A 20,399-nucleotide genomic window follows, 5' to 3' on the forward strand; every position below is an offset into this window, starting at 1 on the left:
TTGAATTTATTAGGCAAATATTCAGGAAAACGATAAAATACAAAATGTTAAAGTAAATACACAGAAATACAAATAAGATAACACCAAGCACAATTACAATGTTACAATTAAAGGAAACGCCACTGAATATTACTTGCCGAGGATTGCACAAAAAGTTAAAAACTCATTTCTATTGAGGTCCTCAAAAGAAACACAAAATCACATGAAGACAATGTCACTCCGAATATCAAATAAATAACAAATGGAACCCCAAATCATTTCCTATTTCATAAGACTAAAACACTTTGGATTCACTGCCTTGAATCAGAGCGGCTACGTTAATGGAAGAAGACACTCTTTCCTGGCCTGATCAAAAGGCATAATCTTCGTGCTATGGTTTCGCTCCCATGCGTAGTCTTGCTCGCAGATGTGAGGATTTTGTCGTCCAAATATTTTCTTCGAGAACATGAATTCAGTGCCGTAGAATACATATGAGAAAGATGAATCCATAAGAAACATGTTAATTTGAAATATCTCATTCAATATTCACAAAAAGCATCCATCGAGAAGATATGCTCGAAAGTGTACACATTGATATTGTCAGTGCGACAAACATGGAGACAGTATTTCTAGGGAGGGAGGTCGTCCCGTCTGCGGCTGCCCATACAACGAACGGCTATGTTGCTATATATCCAAAATTTTAAAATGGCGGTTGTACCGAATTCTGGTGACGTATGACCGCGACCGAAGCAGTTTCGTATAATCGATCGAAGAGGCGTACAGTGACCGGAAAGCTAAAAAACTGGTGAACTGAACATGCATCAAATGCTGAATTGCTTCACATTTGCTCGACATTCATCGATTTATCGCCGATTTCTGGGAAGAGACAATGTTTATCACCCAGAAAATCGCACAGCTGCAGACGGGACGACCCCTCTCTGTAATACTGTAGTCATACCACACGAGACACCACATGCCCCCCCCCACACACACACACCACTCTCTCTCTCTCTCTCTCTCTCTCTCTCTCTCCCTCTCTCTCTCTCTCTCTCTCTCTCTCTCTCTCTCTCTCTCTCTCTCTCTCTCTCTCTCATCACGTTGACTTGCGAACTTTGAACGTTTTGTCGAACTCCAAATTTGGCATAATATCAAAAATAATTACGACACTATAGATAACTTCCCGCGGTTAGATCACACCACCGACAAATATACTTGACAATTCTGTTTGGCGCCAGGAAAATAAACCGCAATCACAAAGATCGAAGAGTTGTATTCTTGTCATGTAAATAGGTTGGCTATTGTTAAATTAATGGCCTGCCAATCGCATTTGATTCATATTAACATTTCCCAATTTTATGGCGCCACATTGTTTTAGAACCGCGCAAAAAAGCTTCCATTGCCAGAGCCATGGTCGTCGCACCTCTAGTTCAGTGCATTATGTAATTAATCAGATCATTTGTAACTCGACGCTTTAAAAAATTCAAGCGATCAAAAGGTTAGATCGATAACAGCGCCGTTGTTAACCCTTTGGGTGCAGTAATGTTTCCCACCAAAAATGTAGTGCAACATTTTACCAAATTTTATTAATTTTTTCTGTATTTTTTGATAATCTTGGGTCTAATGGACATCAAATTTCACTGGCTGCAGTTTTTATCAAAATTTTGGCAAAAATTTGAGAAAAAAACTTAACTGCGGTTTATTTATAAAAGCAACAAATATTGACTTTGGCGCTCAAAGGGTTAAAGTTAGAGTGCGGTAATTTATTGTGTTACACTCCCATGACAAAACTGGCCGATTTGAATACAGTCCTTTAAATTTACCGACGGCGATCTGTAATTTATACTAAAAGACTCATCGAGAATATATTCGTCGTCCGAGACGATTAGATGGGGAGGGCGGGGGAACGGTGTCCCAATTGTACGTGATTGTCACTATACGCATGAATCACACCATAATGTATTTGCGTTGTTTTGTTTTGTTTTGTTTTGTTTTGTTTTGTTTTGTTTAATGTCTGGGAATTGCTACTTAAATTTTGAGATGAAGGACCCGCACTGAACAAAACCATCCATTATAACTTTATTATCAATGTCATTTTCGGAAAAAGCACATTTTCTTGATCTTCTCTCCATCGTATGTTCAGGGTTAAGGTCGTATGCACCTCGAAAGTAACAGACTTAAACTTTCGCTCAAATTTTTCCTCAAGAAATATTTCAGCCATTCACTTTCAAAATCATCACACGTTTAAGAAATGAAATCATTGCATTTTCTTATAGACGATGATTTTATTTTCACCCCTCGTACTTGTTTGTGGTCTTGCAAAAATCGCCATTGCATTTGAATATCACGTCCGAACAAGGCAACGAACGACAATAGCAGCTTGTCAGATCCGCTGAAGCAAAGACTGATTACCGTAAGGTTTAATGCCATGATAACTGATTTTTCTGCCCCATTGGCGCCGCAAAAGCGCGGAAAATGCTATAAACTCGTCTTTGTTTTGATTGACTGTGAGGTTTGCATGCTCACAGCTTGAGTTGTACAGCATGCAGAAACATGTTTGTACATGGACTCTAGGGTCGGTGGTTTTGTTGACAACATCGAAAATATTTCTGAAATGTAGAAGGCGGGAAAATGTGACTTCCTGCTGGTCAGTGCGATCGCGTATGTATACGTATAGCTTGTTACTGTAGCACCTTTGGGTTGTCAATGGTGTTTGTAATGGAGCGAATCCCTCTGAGCTCCTAAATCTTTTGCTCTCGGCTCATTTATGATACCGTAAGCGGAACTTTGAGTTCAAGGTATTGAATTCTAACCGTGCGACTTGGTAGAGTAACCGTGCACTAATTGAGAAACGGAGATAATCGTTCGTTAGATCATACTTCCTCCGCAAAGGACTCTGGTTAGATGTACATTTCTTGTCTGAGAGATTTGGCCGCTTTTCATTTTGTTGTCTTTCCCGCCAAATTTAACTGACGACCGGCTTACGATTGGATTGACAGCGTTCACAAAAAATAAGTTCAATTGATATTACAATTTAGGTTTGAACTGGTATATCAATACACTCCATAATTACCACTTTCAGGATATCGTTCTCAGTGTATGGCATTTACGAAGTAAACACCTGTTGATGGGTTTTTACCGCCACATTGTTCACATCGTTATTGCAAATGTTGAAAAATGAATTATGCATTCTGATCTGCAGCGATGTTAAAGCAGACATGATTCATTGTAGTATATCTGATAAATTTGATACCGATTTGCTGGAATTGTCGTGGCTGAAATGATTGACGTCACTTCAAGACAGAGTTTTCTTTATCTCTTTCTTATCGATTTGTAGTTTGTCTTCATCTGTAGTTCCATTAATTCAAATCCGACTTGTGATATTTATGTGATATTGTTACTGAGAGGAAAAATTACTTGTAAACACCGATAAAAAATCTCCTGACAGTGTGCTTATGATGTTGCTGAAGATTGTGCGGTATCTTGCAGAAGTCGCGTCATCCTTTATCATATCCACAACATGTCAAAACGGGGCTGTTACTTTTTCAATGGGCGGAGAGAAATGCCTGATCCATATCGCAAAATTGATAGTTGGGTCAAATGCTTTCAAAATACCAACATTCCTTTTGCAGACGCCGGGGCTAGCTGTCAAGAGCTCTCTTCCGAGAGAGACAACACACATGTTTAATTTTAGACAGCGGGAATCCAATTGTTTCCTAAAAATAAGAGTCGGCTGGCTGAAGAGTGAATTTTGGACGTTGCGAGTGTTATAGTATCACGAGGATTGCTAAGTTGGGCAAGCAATCTCGGCAACTGCCCTACCCTGCGCTGCGTTGCCTTTCAGTGGCCAATATCACAGTCACTGCACTACATCGCCGAGCGCACAAGGAAAAAAAATCATTAGCTTGCATAATTTGAAGAGTCCCTTCAGGGACTGCGATGACACACACCCTTACTCGCAAACAAGCAAAATGAAGGCACAGAGCCTTGCTAGTTTATACCTGCAAAAAAACCGCGAACCCCTTACAAATCGATTATGGCGATTTGTTACACGAAACATTCTTTTTCAGGCTTTGAGCACGAGACGAGATGTCATCTCATCATATCTGAGGTTTGTTTTTATCGAAAAGCGCTAATATTTACATAAATATGATGGATTACATACATACAAAGTCGACGACCTCTGGCGTATAGGTTATCATTTTCCTGACTTTTTTTAATACAATATTTTTATGCCGTCAAAATAGTTTTAATAAATCTCTGATTTAGTCGATGATCCGGTGAAGGCGGTTGGATTTATTTCATTTGGCTGAAGTTATCTTTGGATACTTTGTGACCTTATCCTCCACAGTTCATATCATTCCGATTTTGAATCTTTGATGTATTGAGGATGCGTGCGCATGCGTCTGTTTTACGATTTGCTAACTTGAAGCAAACTAAATATTCGTGCATGAAAATAAACTAAGCAAAACGTTTTGAATTCCAGGTGACAACTTTGTAGAGGTTTTCGGAAGAAAATTCACACACACTCTTTCTTTTGCACGTAAACGCGAAAAAAAAGTTTGATAATTGCTGGAGTTATGAAAATCACGAATCTATTTCCCGCGGAGAAAAACACTGGAGTTTAGGCACTAACAAAATTGAAGTCAGAGGTCCGCTACGTAACTATATACGAGTCTGTGCAAGTTCGCTGTGCATTCGTATTGTGTCCGAGAACAATGTGAACGAAGCAATTTACTTCAATTCACTAAATTCTAAAGGTGGGCCATCATAAATCATCATTTGATGCACCTCCGCCGATCTCTTTATTTGAGTTGTTCGGGGCGGATCCGCCGGACTATTTCCGCCCGTCAACTTTGCACAGTATCTCGGTGCCATTCATGTCTCGGACCGGGACTGTCTAGAGTCTATCGCCGGTGAAGTTCTTAGTACAGGTGCGTTGTGTGAAATGGCATTCGTGAAGTTGTGAAACCGTTGGCAAGCAGTTATATATTCGAATATTGGTAAAGAAGAAAACAATTACGATTTTTTATTCGAAAGTGAAGTCAACGCCGATTTTTAAGGGTCAATTTTCTAATATTATGATGGCGACCAGAGCAGCACATCCTGGCATATCAAGTTTTGCTGTCAAATACAAGGACGATGACAAATGATGATATGTAGGAACCGACTACGCTACACCAGGTCATGAAACCCCTTGTCATTTTGTCATTTCTATCATTTTGTTGTCTTTTTCCAAATACGACAAAGACGCGAGGCTCTTTACCGATCGATTAAAAGCACCTGTCTCTATGGTGAAAGTTTAGACCCGCTATTTTGAATTTTTTACTTCGCTTTAAAAGGACAGAGCGGCTTGGTTAGCCATCGTTCTCATTCAAGGGAAAAAGACTTGCCATAGAAATCTGCAGGTTTACTACACCGCTAAATACTGGAGCAAAACAAATTTTAAGGGTCTTACGACGACCTTTGACCTATGTCAAGTTGTGCCATCGAGCTAAACACTGTCGACATTGCTATTATTCATAGTCACCACAGAATCCTCAGCATTTTCCGTTTAATTATGCTGGACAATTTAGTAATACTAAACACTATGTGTTCGACTGAGTTATCATTGACAATCGTTTCTATACTCTCATTTATGAATGTACGACTATGTATTTTAGATTTTGGAAGGGGGTTTTACGTCACTTTAGCCAGTCCTCACTTTCCCACGGAAGTGGGGTTTCCTCATGCTTTCCCACTTTATTATTTTCTTGTTGTCGTAACTTTTCTGACACACCTACACCGGAAAGAGCCGCCGAGGTTGGTTGCGCTCCCGTTGAGTAACGCTGTCAGTACATGCAAGGAGTGATCAACACGGCCACTGAGACCAGGCTTTCGTCGCAGTCCGGGGCTACGATGAATGATGACGGTGTCTGGCTTGAGTGGCGATTTCACATGCACCGAATCGGAGGTGCCCGCTGGCGCATACCGGGAAGGTTATTGACTCGACTTCCCAAGGTGCACAGATGCGGGTAGTTTTCTTTCGAATAACACCTGAGTGTCTCGTTTTTTGAGGTAACTGAATGTCTCTGCAGGCGATGGAAGATCGTGTTGTGAATCACCGATGATCACACACCCACGGGCCTCACACCGGTGTAAGTGTCCATGTTTGCGCGGCGATCCCGCAAAAGGGTGATTTTTTGAGGGACCGTGATTCAGACTTAGAAAACAAAGATAGGAGTGGGAACGCATCCGGCAGACAATCTCGCAGGGGTTTATTACACCCCTCCCCTTCAAAGAAACTACACTTTATTGCGTTCCACGCAAAAACAACTGGCATGCAATTCAGAACAAGGGTAAAGAATATACAAGATTTCCGGTGCGCCCCCGAGGGGTAATTGCGCAGAGTTCAATTCGTGCCAATCCGCATCAGAGGATTCACGGATGCGTACACTAGATTGTGATGATATCCTGCCCTCTGGCCTGTCCTGACACTCACATTGTGACAAAAAAAACTTGCGGGAGTGCCGTAACCATTTGAGAGCGAAACCGTGAAGTGACTATTCAGGATATCCTACGATAGTGTCAGATTTAAACGCGCTGCACCGCACCGCACGGAAAAACGCCAACATCCCCTATCTCTCAATAGATTCCGGATGGTGAGGGGTCGAGTTGAGTGCAGTTCGCGAAGCTACTGCGGCCTCAAAACCTACAATTTTACCTGTCGTTGCTGTTCGTGATGCACCTGGGAGTAGTTACACATACACCGCGACAGGTGGTCACGCCTGAACGACGAAAGTCAATCGGCTAGACGCGTTCAGAGTGACAGGCGCGGGAATTGTTGGTTGGTTGGCTGTCGTCGTTGTTTCAGTCTGTAAATGCCCTTCCCGCGACAAAACGAGTTTGACAAATGTCAGCTACCCTGAAAGATCGCAATCACCAAAATAGGTTCTTGAAGGCCTCCTCGTTGTTTTGATTGTGATGGAAAAAAGTACATTGACTCAGACATAAATAGCTTAGCATATTCCGGAGTACATCTCTCCATTTATCAAAATTAATCACCTTTATGTAGTTCGCGCCTCGAAAATAAAAGACTTCAACTTTTGCTCAAACTTTCCTCAAGCAAACTTTCAACCATCCTCTTTCAAAAAGCAAGAATAAAAATCGGGGGTCGCCGTGCACCTTTTGGTACTAGAGAAACAACCCAATATTCACCGATATTTGAAATTCAAAATGGCCGCCATCCCTGCGTTAACTCAACGGGAGAAAATAAAATCGATTTTCAGAAAACTAAGCCGGTGCAAACTTTATATAGCCTACCCCATCACATAACCTTAAAAATAAGCCCCCACAAGTGCTAGATTCCGAGGATCATTATACCATAAATAGCCCTGTAACTAGGATTTTGACAATGTTGACCATTCTGCATGGTGAGAGCGGTCTTTCCATTTGACGCAACCAACTAGTAGAACTTTAATAGGCAGAGCCATGAGTGACAATAAGCGCGGGTAAATCGACTCCTAAACCAGCAACATCCGATCCAGATCAGCATCCAGCTAATCAATGATCTTCGCGCATATATCGGTGTGTAATGTAGAGATGAAAGAGTGGCCCATCCTTGTTTGTTTGCGCACAACAAGTACACTCACAAATAAGTTTTTTTTTTCATGATTTGCATATTAATAGCCTAGTCAATGAAGATTCTTTTCGAGTCAAACGCCGTTCCCTGTGTTCGAGACTATCCCTGTAAGGTCATTCCTTTTATTTTCTCTGAACACAGCACCTCAACGTGACTGCAATTGAAATGCAGCTCTCGCGGGACTGGTACTTAATTGGATGTGCAAACATTTTTATTGAGACGAAAGGTGAATCCTGGAGCTCAGTGACCTTTCAGCTCGTCAAGCTGGTGATCAAAACGTCTGGGCAGTACAAGACGTGAGGGAGGGGCGGGGCTGAGAGGGTGTGAAGTTGGAGTAAAGGTACAGGAAGTGACAGCTTCTCCATATTAATGATGTTCGTACATTGAAATACCAATTCACACATCCCTATACTGGTGCATCAGCTAGGTGCGGGGACATTCCACACATCCTTAAAAACTTGACGGTACCTTAGAAGTCATATTGCAGTAACAAACTTGCATCTGAGCAAAGTCCCATCGTACAGCGGATGGAAAGGCCTTCTGCTGTCTGTGATGCAAATATTATAAACGAAGACTGATTGGGGAAAAGGTTACTCGACAATCAGGATAATACAGTGCGTTTTCAGAATCAACCAAGAGATAGCCAATCGACACACATAAAACTTTTTAACGGCATCGAAGGCTTCCGATATATCTTCTGAAACTCGGGAAACATCAAATAACTGTGGTGTAGCGGACTTATCAGCCCGCTGCGGCAAAACTTTGTAGTGCACCAGTCCCGTCACCGCTTTGACGTGATGGACTGGGGTAGTGTTTATCAGAACCGGACCATCATAATAATCTGAGGATGAGTGCCGTTGTTTGAACCACGAGCACAGTAATTCACCCACGATCGTTATGCTTTGCAACAGGTGCCAAAAAGAGTGTTGATCGTCGAGAACCTGTCACATAGCTTTGGTTAGAAAAGCACTGTTAGGTCTTGGGCTGTCAAATCTGGGCGGGGGGGAGGGGGGGTGCGTGAAGAAAATCGTTTGACAAGCAGCCTCGCTGAGTTCTGTAAGAAATATAGACGTGTCAGTATAATAGCGTAGAAGTCCTCAGTGTCTCTTTTAAAATGTCATCAAATCTTAGGCGGCGAAAATTGCAAGTCTTAATTCCTACTCTCTCGACCCAAAGGTCTAGTCTATACTTTACATTTTACGCCGTTTACTATTTAAGGCTGCGCCATTAGATCTAGGAGTTGGATGGTCAAACTTCCAACGACATCCAACATATTTGCATTCCAAAATTTGGCATTGTTATGGCATTTATGTTGCACTGTGCATGGCGTGTACACATCTCTTCACACTGGCATTCCAGGCTTTTTCATCGAACAGTCACGTGAGCATGTTTATCTCATTTTGACTACCCACTCCACAATCCAAAATGGTCGATCCCTGATCACTTCAAGAACCACTTCTTCAGCTGCTCTAGACCCACATCAGTTCAGTCACACAGCATGGAGGTATATGAAGAGACTCTATGGTCACAGAGAATACTTCGCCGTGACGTAATACCAGTAGATACCAAAATTACGTCATCGCCTCATTTTCACATCATCCTTGAGGAAGAGCATGGCTTGATTATATACAGTTGATGGGGCGATATTTTTGTCGTTCACAGTTCATCGTCCGTAAATTTCCTAACAGTGAACAAGAAAAAATGGCGATAATATCTTAAGGTAGTACGCGCCTGGAAACTGAAAGTCTTAAAATTTGGCTCACAAGTCGTCCGTCGGTGAAGAAACTTCCATTTCCTCAACGAAGTCGAGAATAAAACCAGCCGTCATCGTGCAAAATTTGCTACCGGAGAATCAAATTACAAAAACGTTTACCGATATGGCCGCCATCCCTGTGTTAACTCTAATGGGGATAAAGAGTTTCGCTTTCCACAAACATAATCGCGTGAAACTTAAAGGCCCATGAGCTGCAACTCTGCAAAATTTGTCCAACCTCCAGGTACCTCCAATTTCCTCAGATATTCATTGCAATCTACAAATTGAACGATATAGTCATTGACTACACCTCAACAACATTTCCTTGTGGCAGAACAGGCAAAAAATTGAACAGACTTTTGTTCCTTTTCAATTTCCTGCCATTTTCAAAATTTTGCCATATAAGACGAAAAACGGAAATTTTTTGTCAAAGTGGAGTGAATCCCTTTTCCGTCCTTTCAGTGGGTTGCACCATGTATTTGTAAAGATTAAAATGTGTCCATGCGCCATTTTACGCTGTTTATCATGTAGTTGCATGGAGGTAGCCATATTTGCGGCACCCTTTTATTATTTGTCTTACTGAAACCTCCCCATGCAGTCCCACTCAGTGGACAATTATACTTCAGTAAACATCTTTCAGTAAGAACATCTCTATGAACTAATTTTAATCTAAATATAAAATTATGAAAATAATGTCAAAAGTTGCAGCTCGTGTACCTTTAATTTACTCTATGAACTTCAAAATGAGTCCCCATTATAAGTGCAGAATTTGTACGGTTAAGGTAATATGCACCTCGAAAGTGAAAGACTTAACCTTTTGCTCAAACTTTCCTCGGTGAAACTTTCAATCATTCTCTTACCAAAGCAAGAATAAAAATCAGGGGTCAACGTGCGAACTTTGTTACTAGAGAGACAAATAACTTGCGATTTCTCGATATTAGAAATTCAAAATGGCCGCCATCCCTGTGTTAACTCTATGGGTAAAAATAAAATTTTCGATTTTCGAAAGACTAAGACGGTAAAAACTTTTCTTTCGCCAAAAGCTTCAAAATGAGCCCTCACAAGTGGTATGTCAGAAGGAAATTGATAAAATTTAAAGGCCCGAATTTCTGTCCCCGAGTCGCGTTCTACCTTAAATGACACTTTCACTGTCATTATCACTCCTTGCGTAATTTATTGAAGTATTCATTTCAGAAAATAAGAATAAAGAAAGAACCCAGCCTCGAGTTCTTGCTGTTTTCACATTTGTTCAAGTTTGGAAATTAAAATATGAAACTCCTTCCTAAATGGAATTCATCAATTCTACAATCAAATTTGACAACTGCATGGGCCATAGACAAATCTAGACTTGAAGGGGCACTGAGGAAGTCCATTCACTACGTTATACGCCTGAATGGAACTTTTGGTAAACATGGCCCGGATAGGAAAATCGCCTGTTGTTTTGTGCATCTTTCATGAGTGAACGTGACTTCCAGATATCGGCACTCAATTTGGACTCCTCCCCTTTACCAGCCGCACTCAGTAGCGCGAGCGTGGCGCTTCAACGATGTTGTAATTATTGGCCGCTAAGACCGTGTTTTAGTTTGCCAATAGTGCTATGAACAATTTCACGCATGTTCGACATTTGCTTTTTTTTAATTTGTTTGTTTGTTTGTTTTTGGAGGGGTTGCCACCGGTATGTCAAACTGGCGGGGAAGCTTAAACACCGTGAATAAGCTTATTGGTCATTCAAAAGTTCAGTTTCCCATAATGACGTGGAGCGTAAATTCAACAAGGACATGCTTGACCGCGATTTGCAATATCTGAACGCGTAATGGCGGCAATTCAGTCCATTTTAACCTGGTCAATGTTACACTATGTTGTCGATTGTCAACCGCAGCTAAATTAGCTTTACAAATGCGCTTTATCCGTTATAAGTATTTGGAATGTTCAGGTCAAAATAGGAACATGCGTAAATTCGTTTACTTGGATCTGAAAAACGGACTGTGCGAGAATAAAATTGCTCTGTCCAGCCAGTATCGTTGGTCCTGAAACTAAATTATAATTTGACCGGCTTTCAGTTCAAATTACGCTCGGTGTATCATCCCGTGATAATTTGGTGCAATAAGTCCGGATTTGGGACCTCGAGTATATGTGCAATCCCCTAATTTAAAGGGTCAGGTGTGTAACTTTTGATAATTTTTACACCATTTTTTGTTTGTAATATCAACTACAGTTTCTTGTTCAATTCCACAAAACATGTTAAATTGTGTTGAGCGCGTCAATTCAACCTGGACATGTGTAAAGTGCATTATCATTGTTGACTGGTGAATTCTGGTCCGGACTAGAATTTATACGAAAAGGTTCATTTTACACGTACACATGCTCTGTTGACAAGCTAACAAGTTTGTGTTCAGTGCTTTTGGGGAATGGAACATGAACCTGCAACTGGCATACATAACAAAAATAGTGAAAAAAATCATCAATCAAGTTACAGCTACTGGCCCGGCCCTTTAAACCATCGTTTCCCGAGGGACACCCTTTTGCCGTTGTGGAGCGTCACAGATGAGCGGTCAGAAACTATCGTATATTACCCGGCGCCCATGGACATTCTCACGGCTCTCTCTCCCGCCAGACGTCTTCCTCCTTGGCGCGATGCACCGTGCGAAATAACAGCTGACGAAGTGGAAGATTTGAGAGGTCGTTCTCAGTAGACGCGCCGCGTCCACTCAATAAGCGTCCCTTGATGTAAACCAGAATCCTCCAGGACGTGGTTGCTCCGAAACTCCGGGTGTCAAAAGACTCGAAAATGGAACAAATTATCTCGTTAACACAATTACACAAGGCTAAGAACCGCGCCGAGTCCGTTGCAATATCGTCGTAAATGTGTACTTTTTCTGTAGTTACGACACGTTCTGACGAAACCGAAAAAATGAAGCCGCGTCTAGGAGTAGATTTACTAAGAAATTGATTTTGCATGGACTGTGTTTGAGAGTTGAAGAGAAAGTGAAATTTGTTGACATCTCTTTTTCGTGAAAATCAACTGCAAATTTTCTGTATAGATCATTAACATAGGACAGGGCGCCGCCATTTTTATACACAAGATATATCAGTCTTATGCGAGTTGGTCCAATTTCTTATTTTAAAAAAACACCGTCTTCATAGTTTTTCTTCGTTTCTTGACGCAAAGTGCTGTGAAAAATTAAAGCGTTGCTTTTCAGATGAGCGTGTTTCCTTCAGGAGACGAAATTTTCAAAAGGACGATAATTCCCTGGCACAAGGTGCGACTAAATTGGCATCACACAAATACTTACACGTGTTTAGGAATTCCTGTGATTGAGGTCAGTTTTACCATAACCTATCTGTCATTCCCATTTTCCAAACTCAATTACATGTGCCAGGTCGCTGCAGACACGCAAGAATATATAGACGCGACCAAGCGAGACCGCATTCCGATACCCGTTTTGTCTCATGGGCAAAAAAGGCAAGATGGTCTCTGCGGGGGGTCATTAAACCCCCCATGGTGTCAACTTATGAGGCACAAAGGTGAACTACTTTACCTGTACACTTACGAAGTTCATGCAGTCAAAATCCCTGTGATACTTTCTATCCTAAACAGCTCCATTGTGAAGATTTGGGGTGAAAGTAGCACTGCGGCAAAGTTTCACATTACACAGCGGGAGCACTTTAATTTTTGAATGATTGCACCGACAACGAATTTTCGAGATAATGCAGACGTCAAAATTACATGAAATGTGTGTCACTGATTTTGGCGCCCTTTTTGACGGCAGACGACACTATCTCATTGGCATTCTAACGATACCCAACGCTGTCTCTTCATTCTTTGGGGGTATTGTCTAACATTCATGATATATTGCTATCCCTCGAAGCTTTTCCGGTTAACACAATGAGCTAACGGAAAACATTCATTGGGTCTTTCAGAGTACTCGGAAAGGTCCCCCGATTAGTCTTTCCATGGCCTAACGTTCATGTAGGTATCTGCTGAGCGAGTAGTTGAATGTTTGTGTAAATCGAATGATTGACGCAGCGCTTCTGTATGAGTCCCTACAGAGCAGGTATGTGGGTGTAAAAAACAGTGTGTGAATACAGCAAACCTGAGAAATAAGCAAGAAAATGCTACTTTTCGTTGAACTTTTTAGATTAACCTTTGATTTTTTTTCTCAAATGAAGTCGTGGGTAGAGAGGGAGGTGAGTGCAAATCGATTTACGGTGAAGCGCGTGTGTGGGTGGAACGGATAACACGCCATAACCTTCCACGCAGAAATCTTCACATTTGGAATATCGCTATTCTGCGTTTTCTGAGAGTTTCGGGAATTTTCATTCTCCCACTGAAGCCTAGTTTAGAGACACTGGGAAAAAAGTGTCACGCATGAATTTTATCCTGTTGCTGTTTGCTGGTGTTGTCGCATTCAGTCTAGCTCCTACCTACATTGTCAACAGTAGTTCCGGGCCACCGGAAGTTACAGTCTATCAGATGTGGATACGATAGGGACTTCTGAATAGGAATCGCTCTGACACCTTGGCATTTCGAATGCTTCCCACAAACACGGAAGATTGGTATCTCTGAAAGCTGCTGGTAGCAACGAACTATTGATTTTGGAGGAGGGGCTGTGATTTCTCCCACATCGAAACGATTCTTCGGTCCTGCGAACACCTTACGCTTTCGCGAAGTTCAAAGACAAAAGAAAACATGGATTAAGGGTCCATTCTCCAATAACCTTGAACCGTCGTAAAAATCTTTCCAAAATACATGAAAATGAAGAAAACGGAATTTTAAAGTCACACACTCTGATAAAAATTGCATCTGTACAGGCAATAACCCCTAAAAGTATATCGGTTTGTCCCTAATGCTAAGTGAGCTACTCCTGATGGTTTCCCATTTTCTCACGGATGTTCCCGTCCTAGGTAATTAACACAACAAAAACAAATTTGAATATAAAAAAACGCCATTCATCCGAGCAGTAAAAAAAACAAGAGGGTTTTCCCACCCTAACATGCACACACAACGAAAAAATATCTACGTTTTTATACAACAGACCTATTAACAGGTCGTTGACCGATCTCCTATTTACGCGGGCGAGTTTGAATGGACTTGGATTCGTCCGCCAATAAGCGATGACGACAATTGCGTTCCATACTGAAAACACACTTGTGAATACTATGATGCATGCAGGTATCTCTTTTATACCTCAAAGCATGGAGGTAGGTAGCGAGGCTACCCACAGGTGGTTATTGTCACGGAGGTCCACATCAACGGCGTCTATCGACTTGGTGCACGAGGGCGGATTGGGGACCTCCATGCCGCGCGGTTCCCTCCCTTCAGAGCAATCGGCAGAGGGCATTCGATTGTCAAAGGTGTTGTACGGGTTGGTAACAGTATTGTCGGACATCAGGGATAGTTCTGGCACCTTGTGTATCACTTTCACCATTCCTGTTTCTCAGAACGTGTCGGCTTTTTTACATAACCTGTCGTTTCGGCGCATCATGGAGGTAGCATATTGCATCTACAGACATTCTAGAGAAAGTGATGCACCTTTACGTTTGCATGTCGCAAGTGTAACTGCAGAGCAGTGTCTGTGTCGAGTTCGGTCATAAGCATGTATCAGTAGTGAATACTAGTGGACATCCAATTGAAAACATTTTCTTCTCATGCGATCCATCTGTTATCAATGATCTGTATCTTTCAGTTGGCCCAGTCCATGGCTCCACGCAGTTCTAACGCTGACCATAGAGGTAGCACACAGATCCGATATGTAGTTCTCCGACGAAAACCTAAAAAAGGCCATCCTTGATGGTTGAAATTACGTATGTGAAAGTGCTCGATGAATGAAGTCACCCAAAAAATTATGATGCCTCCAAATTTTGTGGAGGGACCGTGCCTATTGTAACTCTGGCACACGATTCCCATCGATTCATACCGTAGCAAATATACACACGAAGCCTTATTTTCCCTGGCAATGCCAATTGTCAATGCAAATCCGTATTAGAATGGACAACGAACCACGCTAATCAGACTAATTCAGGGGTATAGACAAAACCAAAAAGTTGTAAAAGACAGATGTGACGAGATGCGACAACGAACTTTAATTTTCGGGGGGACACCTGTTCAATTTAATCCGGATTAACATTGTTTTACATCACCACATCTGTGCCTTTCGAATCTGTACAGTTCAATCCGAACAAGAAAACCACGTCAGATTCTATCACCGTACCTCCACGACACAAGCGACAACTATTGCTACTGTGTTCGCTTGTGCAAAGCCAAAATGCCGTAGACACCTCCGTGCTTAGAGGCTCTGAAATAAAAGAACTCGGCCTATTATAAAATGCATAGATGCCAAAAATTAGCCAGCGTGCCAATGATTAGCCAATCAACCATCGCAGTGTACGCAGATTCTCCACTGAAAAGTTCGTGGAGGAACTGACACTCTTCCTAAAGTGCGGGGATGGATAGCTTTCGTTTAATATCGTGCATGGGTCACCTGCACGTCAGTTCTTCCTGCGGTATCTCATAAATTACTTTACCGAACGAGAGGTAGATATGTGACGGGCCGGTGCGCTCACGGAAACTGCCGAACATCTGTGGCAATGAGAGCGGTCAGTCACATATGCCCACACATGTTTAACGCAATGACGAAAAGATGAGTGTTTACTGAACATACACATTCGTCAAAGAAGCCCGCTTCTCAGGCAGTCAGCAGCTGATACAAACGCACTGGCATATGCAATGGAGGTATATTTTACCTCCATGTGTGTGCACACATTTGTACGCGTCGAAGCCCAAGTGTGGTGGAAAAGTTGCGTCAGCTGGCTGTGACCACGGACGAACAACCGCATACCTCCACGCTGTGACCTCGTTCGAGGTCCCTAGTGGTTGTCTACGTCTGGCACTGAGCACTTTTGCTATTGGCACAATCGGTGTTTCTCAGACACGTGTCTTTCTTATTACATTACGTTCTTCGGTCAAAATAAAAGCACGAGGCGAGTCGGATGGCAACATGAAACTCCGTTACCACCGTCAGTTCCTGTGTGTTTCGTCCGTCATACCTGTTAACCATCAACGGGTGACAAGGTCATCAACCTTCCCTGCTTCAGCAGAATCTACTCGGCAACTCAACATTTCATCTCGTTAACTGGACAGGCATTGCACCTGGGGTCACTTCAAGAATGGGCGTGTTGGGTCCACGGTACGTACGTGGTATGCCCGCTATGTCCATACCTCGGTATCACTGCACGAACCTTTTTTTAATAACGAGTAAGCTTATAATCTCCCCCCCCCCCCGGGTGAAAATGGGAAAAGTTTTCATTAATCGTGAGTATGGTTTCCATATACCTGCGGTCTGAAAGAAGTATCAATAGTTTCTTGCTTATATCATAGACTCTGGAGAAAAACTCTAGGGTCTATGACTATATACTTCAACAGGAACATGGAGGTGGTGTGCACTACCTATATGTTTGAAGCCATCGGTGTTGTGGCTAGCATTGTCTCTAGATTCCCAGGTCTATTATGCCTTCCATCATTGAAAACCGCGCGAGGTTAATTTTGCATTTACCGCCGATGAAACGGCTACCTTCTCAAAGCCGTCTCTCGCCGAGACAATTGCGTTACGTCGTCTTGGAATACACTTATGTTTACTCGTCCGTTGTCGTAGTGTTTACTTAAAGCCGTTCGAGGGCCAGAAACGGTCAACCGTTCCAAAAGCAGTCACAAATATATCACAAATAAATGACAAATATATATACCATGGAGGTAGCAAACATATGAGAGACAGACAGAGACAGAGACAACCGTGGAACAGGTATTTCCTTACAGAATATGAATGTGAAAAAATCTAGCAAGCAAAAGCGTATTCGCGCCCACGATGACCGTGCGTACACTCATCATAGCCTGCAAAATCTCACGGACGGTGTTTCCCACGAGGAGTGTGTTACGTAATGGCGATTGTCGTGGCCGAATTTGACTGAGCATTTTGAAAAACCCTCTCTTCTGTCTGGATATCAAAGTGACTTTAAATAAGCCACCATTATTGGCATAAAGACACGCTCGGGCCCTTTGTCCTGTGTGTGACGTCAAACTGTGACAAAAATCTGCAACTGTTGCAAGCCGTTTATGGTCGGCCGGCAAGACGATAACTGATTTGATGACAAAAGAACAGCGCGGGAACGAACAGCTCTTTCCCATACAAAACACGGGATATATGTACCCATGGATGTAAAAATAGATCATGATGTACCCATAATTGTTTGTGTGTAGAGATTTGTCGGTAGAAAAAAAATGGCAAATATCAGCGGCTACCACTGGGCAGTGACTTTGAGGAACCAACAACAACTTGTGAAAGGAAGTACATATTTGACCCTGCTAGATTTTAAAATTCTTTGACTTTTTGTGAAGGTGGCATAACAGCACCGCGTGTACCATGTGTACCGGGGGTCGTTCAAATTTTTACTGTTTCACAACGCTTCTTGTGGTGTGCAACGGGCGAAGTAATTCTTAAACAAACTTTGCGGTCAGCTCTGTGCCGCCTGTATATGTTTTGGTGTAGAGATGGGATGAATGTGTGTGTGTGCGTACACCCGTTATCTCGATCGGCCTGACCGTATTCAAGGACGCGGTGTGAATGCAATTATCGGTGGGTGCAGTTTCGTCAGCCAAAAAAATGTGCTGGTATGAAAATGAACGCCAAAGCTACACAGATACCACAATCCCGATCTTTAAGTTTGCATAGAATTTCTTTGACAACGCATACTTTTGATGCCACTTAACACTTAAAACAATATTTGGCTCGTATTCTACACAGGTGGGATTGAGTAGCTCGTTTTCCACGTGGCCGGCGTGGGAATGTTTCGCTGTGTGGACACAGATTGGAAGTTAATAGTCCATCGGTAGCGGAGGTACTGATCTTCAATATGAACCAAGCATTGGCCGTTGATTAAGTCAAAATGTGCGATCCATCTGTTGATTTTGATATACCTTTCATTATCTCCCCTCCCTCCTCCCCCTCCCTCTCTCTCTCTCTCTCTCTCTCTCTCTCTCTCTCTCTCTCTCTCTCTCTCTCTCTCTCTCTCTCTCTCCTTTTTCCGTTCGAATTCGTTACGCTATTATTTATCAGGTTTTCACAGATATTTATCATTTCCTTGACGGCGTACGTCGAACGTCGGATCATAAAACATGGGTATTATAAGTTACAAGAAAGTGAGATTGCAAACATTACCTATCGCACGACCTCTTTATATATGTTTCGCGCGCTTAGTATCATTCTAAATCTTCTCTTTCTTGCGGTTTCGTGAACGTGAGGAATATGCAGTACACCTCGAAAGTGAAAGACTAACACTTTTGCTCAAACTTTCCTCAAGGAATCTTTCGATAATTTTCTTTCCAAATCAAGAATAAAAATCGGCGGTCACCGCGAAAATTTTGGTACTAGAGAAAAAATGATCCAAGATTTACCAATATCTGAAATTCAAAATGGCCACCACCCCTGTGTTAACTCTATGGAGAAAAATAAAATATTCAATTTTTGAAAAAACTAAGAGGATAAGAAGTTTTCTTACACCAAGAGCTTTAAAATAAACCCCCACAAGTGGTAGATCAGAAAACAATTGTAAAACTTACAGAGTCCGATCTCTGTCCTCGAGGCGCATTCTACCTTAAGAGAAGAAAAATCATGATAATATTGTTGAAAGTTACAGCTATTGTCCCTCATCTAAAGCAGAGTGCGCCTCGGGGATAGATATTCGGAGGCTCAAATTTTTACAATATTTTTCTGGTTTACCGCTTGTAGGGGCTCATTTTGAAGCTCCAAGAGTAAGTAATGAAGGTTTACCGTCTTATTTTTGTGAAAATTCTCCATAGAGTTAGGACTATATGATGAAGGCCATTTTGAATTTCAAATATCGTGGGTTCTTGTTTCTCTAGTTCCACAACTTGAATTTGCACGGAGATCCCTGATTTTCATTCTTGATTTTGAAAGTGAATGGTTGAAAGTTTCCTTGAGGAAAGTTTGAGCAAAACTTGAAGTCTTTTACTTTCGAGGCCCGTACTGCCTTAGTTAAAATCCAATAGGCTTCTAGCAGAAATGTTGGGCAAAACCAGTGTCGCTACAGACTTCTAAATCCAGTCCAGGGAACTATGAGGTACATACTGACGGTGACAAATCGCACGACTGACGTCAAATACTGAACGACCGTTAAGTTAGAATACGCCTCGGTATCAGATATTCGGACTCAAAAACTTGTACAGTATACAGCTCTTTTGATCTACCACTTGTGAGGGTCCATTTTGAAGCTCGTGGAATAAATGAAGTTTTCACCGATTTATTTTTTTGTGAAATTGGAAACTTCACCTTTTCCTCAAAATTGATGGCGCTGGAAACTTCACCTTTTCCCCAAAATTGATGGCGCCATTTTGAATTTCAAGTATCGGTATAAGTAGTGAGTAGTTGTTTAAAAGTACCAAATTTTGCACGGTGACTCCTGATATTTCTTCTTGACCCTCGTCTTCGAAAGCTTCACGCGCAAACTTTGTTTCTATGAAGGGGGTAGCGGGGGTAAGAGTTCTCCCCGATGGCCCTACACGTTTGTAAAAATTCGTGGTATCTCTTGTAGTGGAGAACGGAATATCTTCAAGCTTGAAGATCACACCTGAGCAGCTGATGAGCTTCATAAGGGTAACTAATGTGGTAATTTCAGAACAACTACTTGTATTTTTTTATAATAAAAATATCATGCTTTAGTCTGAACAGAACATTTTCCTTCCTATATATAAAAATCACTAAAATCAAGAAAAAAATATTGCATTAGTCTACTTGTTCAGAGGTGATCCTCAAGATTCGAATGATCGATAGGTGGGAGGCTATATATTTTTTTCGCGTACCTAGGGAGTCTCATTAATATCGAAACTAACAACATGATTTCCTCAATCGGTATCAAAATCTCCCTGAGCAAGCACTTATGACATGCGATAAGCGCTTTGTTGTTAATGAACATTACAGCTGAAAATTACTCGACATTTATCTAATAATGCATTTATTACGCATCGGTATGCCATCG

At 41.9% G+C, this 20,399-nt stretch overlaps 1 long non-coding RNA gene across 1 annotated transcript; it reads right to left on the reverse strand.

Moving 5' to 3' along the window:
• Nucleotides 1-1,082: 1,082 nt before the first annotated feature.
• Nucleotides 1,083-15,577, reverse strand: LOC139114111 (uncharacterized). Its single transcript, XR_011547794.1, has 3 exons — nucleotides 14,539-15,577; nucleotides 12,644-14,010; nucleotides 1,083-9,278 (listed from the first exon to the last, which is right to left on the reverse strand). It is a non-coding gene; the product is annotated as an uncharacterized lncRNA (long non-coding RNA).
• Between the last annotated feature and the right edge of the window lie 4,822 nt (nucleotides 15,578-20,399).

This window comes from Ptychodera flava, chromosome 16, assembly GCF_041260155.1.
Source record: "Ptychodera flava strain L36383 chromosome 16, AS_Pfla_20210202, whole genome shotgun sequence".
NCBI classification, from domain to species: Eukaryota; Metazoa; Hemichordata; class Enteropneusta; family Ptychoderidae; genus Ptychodera; species Ptychodera flava.